Source organism: Erithacus rubecula, assembly GCF_903797595.1.
Source record: "Erithacus rubecula genome assembly, contig: scaffold_807_arrow_ctg1, whole genome shotgun sequence".
Lineage (NCBI taxonomy): Eukaryota > Metazoa > Chordata > Aves > Passeriformes > Muscicapidae > Erithacus > Erithacus rubecula.
Genome location: NW_027635530.1, coordinates 34,901 through 41,487, shown reverse-complemented (window position 1 = coordinate 41,487; position 6,587 = coordinate 34,901). Strand labels below are relative to the sequence as shown.

The 6,587-nt window shown below is 52.1% G+C and overlaps 1 long non-coding RNA gene across 1 annotated transcript; it reads right to left on the bottom strand.

Annotated features, from left to right (window-relative positions):
• Positions 1-5,985: 5,985 nt before the first annotated feature.
• On the bottom strand, positions 5,986-6,288 carry LOC306816696. The gene is made up of 2 exons (XR_013777755.1): positions 6,222-6,288; positions 5,986-6,125 (listed from the first exon to the last, which is right to left on the bottom strand). It is a non-coding gene; the product is annotated as an uncharacterized lncRNA (long non-coding RNA).
• Positions 6,289-6,587: the final 299 nt, after the last annotated feature.

The following is a 6,587-nucleotide window of genomic DNA, read 5'->3' as shown; positions in this document are numbered from 1 at the left end:
AGACAAGGTGAAAAATAGACTAGGTCATTGAACGCTTCTAGAATATTTTCCTTAGTAATTCTACTTTCATACTGACAACTAAGTTTAGGCCAGAAGAAGAAATCAATTTGCAGCCTTAGGAAGAAGCAGTGAGAGTTTTTAACCTTGACAATTGTTGGGTCTGAGAGAGCCAGGAGCATCTGAAGAGTGGCTGACTAACCCAGCTGAACCTAATGGTGGGTCAGCACCCTCAGTGAGGTCCATAGTGGGATGGGATTGGGACAAAAAGGAAGTCCATGGTGACTTCATTCTTCTGAAACAGGCACTTATTGCCTAAATAGGACAGGGCCATCTACATAGGAAAAGCATTTGTGAATTGATTATATCTTAGGGTTTAAACAATTGGGTTTGGACTCCCAATTACCCTCCTTAGAATTATTCCAAATATCAAGGCAAATGCTATCAAATGTCTCTTTTAGCTCACTAATGGTAGCTGGCTAAGGTGTTCCTACAATAATTAATGAAAAGATTGAGAAGGCTGTAAAGCAGTGGGGAGGGAAAGGGGTTTTTCTGACTAAGCTTTTAAGCTGCCAATGAGAAAATTCCACAAGCAGAGCACATGTTGTTTGTGATTAAAGTGAAGAAATGCAACACGGTAAAGGAATTTGACCCCTTTTTAGTGAGTTCTGCTCCAAGTCCCACCAAACAGCTTGCAGATGTAATGTAGATGGAAAAGCCCATGTGGAAGCTTGGAAATGCAATATTGTGACCTCCCATGGTGGGGGCTATTATTGTTGAAGGAATGTTTAGGGCCAGGAAAAAAAGCTGCATTTTGACCCACCACTTGATGACAAAGGTCAGATGGCCTTTTGCTAATGCAACATGGGCTTTGAAAGAGCATTATTGTATTTGTGGCTAACATGCTTATTGCAGGTAACCTCCAAACGCTGAGGGATCTGTTCAATGGGGCTTAAATTGACTGTTGTTCTTTTTTCTACCACAAAAGTGAGGGAAATCACTGAGGAATCAAAATCTAATTGAACAATTTAACAATTTTAACTAGAGAAAAGCAATCAATGGATGCGTTCTGGCTAGAGAGAGCACCCAAATGGGGAAAAGATGAATGGCCACAAGATAAAAATCATACTGCAATATAGACCAGCCACTTGGAATTAAATCAGCTGCCAGAGAACCCATTATAATTGGAATGGGATCATCAGGTTGCAAGCTGCCTCTTAAACAATAACCAAACAGACAGCTGCAGCTCTTGACCTTCCTGCTGACCTGTCCACTCAAATGAGGAATGCAATATTTCAACATGGATGGTATTAGGTCATCTATTAACAGAAGAAGGAGGAGTTTGTGGAAAATTCAATTTTTCAGACTGCTGTTTGCAAAGGATGGGTAATGGAAAAGTGATCAAACAAATAACAAAGAAAATAAAGTCAGCTCACACAACCCATCCAAATGTGGAAAAGAGGGAATGGGACACGTTTTCATGGTTTCCTGGCAATCTATGGGTTAAATGAATACTATTTCTGCTCTTATGTGCTATAGCAACACTCATCTTTTTACCATGCACAACACCTTGCTGAGTGCAACTCTTTCAGCAGGTGATCAAGGGGATGCATGTGGCAGCCACACCTACTGATGCAGAAATGATTACAAAAGGATGGAAAATGATGTCACTGCAAATACCTGCAAAACCAAAGATGATTCAGGAAGAAAAACTTAAATCACTGGCAATTATGGTGTGTAAAGAAAATAGAAAAATAAGAAAATAAAAGAGGAGGGATGGAAAGGAGTAAGATGATTGTATCTTTACAAACAGACCATGTGAATTTGCTTGCAGACAAAGCTGGGGACTTACAGACAGTGAAGTAACAGAAGACACTCTTCATTCTAGAAACTGTTACTAATCAACACAGACATTTGCTCAGCCAAGGCCGTGTTAAATTCCTGAACCGAGACCAAGAGAAGAAAGAGTTACTAGAATTATGAAGAGCTTTTGCTTTTTTTTCTTGTATATTACAAAAGGACGAGTGCATAATAGAGTGGGGCATAGATTAGCTGGTTGAAGAATTCTGTACCTTAAAATTGCCTCATCCAGTGGGGAAAAAGAAGAGGGTGATGCAGTTGAAAATTTAGGATACAACGGGGGCTGCATCTCCCAATTATTTGAGACACCCTATGGGAAATGTCCCATGACCTCTCCCTTTATTCAAATAAAGTTACAGGACTCCTCTTTCTCCCTTTTGGACATAAACCTGTAGCATCATGGATGAATTTTTCTGACAGCAGTGACCTATAAAGGAGTAAAGTGGTTCCCCCGCAGGCTCCATCCCGCTGCAGCGCCCCGGGACTGCCTGCAGCGCTCCATCCCTTCCCCAGGGCTGCCTGCGGGCTGCGGACCCACCTCGCTCTCTGCACGGGCAGGGCTGGGCTGGGCCCCCTCACCAGCAGCCGAGGGGCTGCAGGGCGGCAGCTGCAGCACCATCAGCCTTTCTATGCAGGGCGCTGCTGCTGCCTCCATCTCTCCATCTCCTCCCCTGCTCGCCCCTGGCTGGGCGCTCACGGGCGGCCGCCCTCGCCTGTCCAGTCTCAGCGGGAGCTGCCCCTCCGTGGCTCTCCCAGCAGTGCCGTGCCCGGGCTCCACACGGATCTGGGCAGGGCCGGCTGCGTGCGGCTCTCGTGTTGTGCAGCAGCCACGGTGCAGGCGGGGTGGGCTGCGCGGCCGCGGCAGCACCAAGAGAGGAGCCGCGGGCAGGACGGTGAGTGCTGCGGCCGTGCGCTTCTGTTCCCTGTCGCTCGCTGGCTCTCCCCGGCCCTGTGACCCCGCGGAGTGCTGGGCCTGGCCGGGCAGTGCACAGCCACATGTGTGGCCAGCGGCGGCCGCAGCAAGGGACTGCTGGCACTGCTGGTGCTGGTGGTGGTGAGAGAGGGGGCCAAGGGCAGAGATCGCAGGGTAGACCTGTTACCCTTCCCTGGCCTTTTTCTCTGACGGCCATTGGCAGGGTAGACCTGTTGCCCTCTGCGGCCTTTACTCGTAAGGACTTTCACGGGATAGACTTGTTGCCGTCTGCTGGCCCTGGAGCCTGGACACTGAGCAGCGGCGCCACGTCTTGTCCATCCCATGAGTGGCCCCCTTGCCCTGGCCCGCCCGCCCAGCATGCCTTGGCCCCGCGCCCTGCCCGTCCCACAGCCCCCGAGCACTCGCACCGCGCTCACACTCCTGCTCACGCCTGCTCTTCCCCCTCCCCGAAAGTCGCTCCCTCAACGTGCCCGACTTGCGCTCCCAACCTAAGCCGCTGGCCCTGCTGCCTCCAAGCCCCAGTGAAAAAGGGAAAGGAAAAGGGAAAGGAAAAGGGGAAAAAAAAACCCAGAATAAAATAAAATAAAATAAAATAAAATAAAATAAATAAAAATGAAATAAAATATATATTTTTTAAAAAGTATTCAAAAATATTTATTGGTTTTGAAACTGGTCTCACAGGATGGGACAGGGCTGCTAGGGCCATCCAGCTCCAGGGCATTACGGGGCTGTGGGCTGTGCCTGGCTCCAGGACGGTACGAGGACACCTCGTCTACCCAGCTCTGGGCCAGCGCCGTCCGCCAGCCTCCGCCAGAGATGGCGCTGCAGCGGCGGCGGACCCAGAGTGAGTAGGTGTGCCCCTGTCCGGGGTGGCCCCTGAAGGCCTGGTCTACCCAGCCCCAAGGCCAGGGCCCCACCAGTCGCCCCCAGAGACGGCGCCGCAGCAGGGGCGGCAGCGGGGCGAGCAGCTCTGCCCATCTCCATGGCGGCCATGGCAAGATGGATCTGCCCAATACTGGGGCCGGCGGTGTCCACCAGTTGCAACCCCTTGATCAGCTACGATCGCTTCTCTGCCGTGTGTCCACTAGCATGGCTCGGCCCACGCATCCTGTGCTTTTTATTTTTTTGGATTCACTTTTTGCTTGCTTGCCGTCCCCTGCCTTTTCCGGAGGGAAGCCGATCCCTGTGAGCTGTGTCAAAGCCGCTGGCCCCGGCCACGGTCGGCGGCAGCTTCTCCCACGCTCGCTGCATCGCTTCCCTGAGCCGCTAAAACCTGCCCTGCCACGGCCGCCCCCTCCCCGCTCTGCACTTCTCTCACTAGGGAAACATCCTTCCATGTCGCCTCTGCCCATCCCTGTGCAGCACAATTCACCAGGCCTTGCATTGTTCACCCTCTAATAGGGAATGTGAGCTGGCTTTAGACCATCGGGAGACAGGTCAGTTTTACCCTACTGAGGATGTGTTGTTGCAACAGGCTGCTCCTGCTCCTTCTGAATCTCTTTACTGAAGTGTGTCCATCTTTCCCAGAGCCCTTTGTTCTTAAGGACTGTTCCCCTTAAAAAATCAGGGAGACAGTTCATCCCAAATCCGTGCATGCTGAGTACAGGAAAGCTTCTGCTTATATTCTGTACTTTGCAAACATATTCATTGATTGTCCTGGACTAAATGCACATATGATAATCATTTCCCCAAAATCTTTAACATATTTCCCCTCCCTGTGTGTTTTGTCCTGGGGGTCTCTCTGGTGCTCCCTGGTGGTCATGGACCCCAGTGTTCCAGTGAGCCTGGCTGAGCTGGCAGGACACTGAGGCTGGTGAATTCCAGTTCCCCTTCTTACATAAGGGGCATTGTGTGGTTTGCAAAGGCCAGCAGTTTTGGAGAGCAAGCATTGTGTCAGCTCACCTGGTGTGGGCAATTTATCATCTGTTAACATGAGGTGACAGAGTGGGCTATGACATCACAGAGTGTATTATGACATCACAGAGTGGGCTATGACATCACAGAGTGGGCTATGGTATCACATAGAGGGCAACGACATCACCGACTGGGCTATGACATCACAGAGTGGGTTATGACATTACAGAGTGGGCTATGACATCACAGAGTGTAGTGTGACATCAGAGAGGGGGTTATGACATCACAGAGTGGGCTATGACATCACAGAGTGGGCTATTTGAGGTCATTGAGCATTACAGGCTGTCCCTGTGACATCACAGGGCCAAGGTCTGACATCCCAGCTGGGCTGTGTGACATCCTACCAGGGCTGTGTGAGGTCACTGGGTTGGTCACTCTGCCCCAGCCCCCTCACAGTTTCCCCAGACAAGTCCAATGCTGTTCATGCCCAGCAGGGTCCCCTGTCCCTCTGTATCCCCCTGCTCCACCTGGAGCCACAGCCTCCTCCAAGGATGTTCCACAAATCAACCCTAGAGCCTGACATGGGGACAAGGGGCCAGGGCTGTGTGACCCGGACATCAAGGACGTGGATTATCCAGGTCACTGGGGCTGGTTTGGGTTCCCCAGGGCAGGAAAGATGTCTGGCAGATGGAGCAGGCTGAGGGAAGGGCCTCCAAGGTGGGGCTGGAGCCCTTTGGCTGTGAGCAGAGGCTGAGGGAGCTGGGCTTGTCCAGCCCAAAGCAGGGAAGGCTGAGGGGCTCCTCATGCCAGCCTGGCAGTGCCAGCCAGGAGCTGATGGAGAGCACAGAGCCAGGCTCTGCACCAGGGGCCTGGGGGAGACAAAACACAGTGAGTGGAAGGGGCAAGAAAGGAGAACAGACAGGTCAGGAGGAGTTAAAATGAGTCAGGCTGCTTTCAGCATTTCCTCAACACCAAAATCAGCCTGATTCCTCTATCTACCATGACAGCTTTGAAAATAGAGCATTGTTTGAGGTGTTCAACCCCCACTCCAAGCACAGCATCCTGATACAGCACTTGAACAGTGTTTCTACCTGTCACAGAATCATCTTTGTCTAAAATTGGTTTTGTACACAAATCCCTTGTGGGCGGCCATGGCAAGATGGCTCTGCCCGATACTGGGGCCGGCGGTGTCTGCCAGCTGCCGAGAGAGGGGAGCTACGGCTGGGACCTGCCACAGCTCCCCAAGGGCCCTTGTCCTCACAAAGGGTCTCTGCAATGCCCTGGCCAGCAGAACGCCAGGGCTATAGAAATCCAGACACATGGACACACTCACAGATCTATAGGTTTGCTGAAGGGGTTTATTGATCATTCATGAGAAATTTCTCAGGGCACAAGGGAAAACAGGGGAGTCATTCAGGGATGATCAACCCCTGATGCCTCTGCAGCAGGCTGCACATGGATGTCACCAACTCTTGCAATCCTAAAACACAGAGCCCAGAGCGTGACCCACCAGGAGCCACCATGACAGGAGAGGGGCCTTGTCCCAAGCCTCTCTCTGCAGGCACTGCTGACCTACCCATGGAAAGCAAGAGCCAGGCACTTCTGCCACAAAGGACCCACCAGCTTTGCAGCCACAGGGGGCTGGGGACAACAGCGGCATGAGAGACACACTGGGACACTGGGCTGACTGGGAGGAAAGGGGAAAGCAGGGGGGTCCTTGGAGAAGGGGCCTGTGGGAGCAATGGGGTGCAGGAGCTGCTGTGCTCCTGCCCCTGCACTGGGGTCCTGGCCCAGAGGCAGAGCTGGGGCAGGGGCTGCACCCAGGGTCATCCAGAGGGTTCTGGGGTGACAGGGATGGGAATGCAATGGGGGACCCTGGGCATGGGGTCCCTGGGAAAGATCCATGGGGCAGGGGTGTTGTATGGGATGTCAGTAGGGGTGC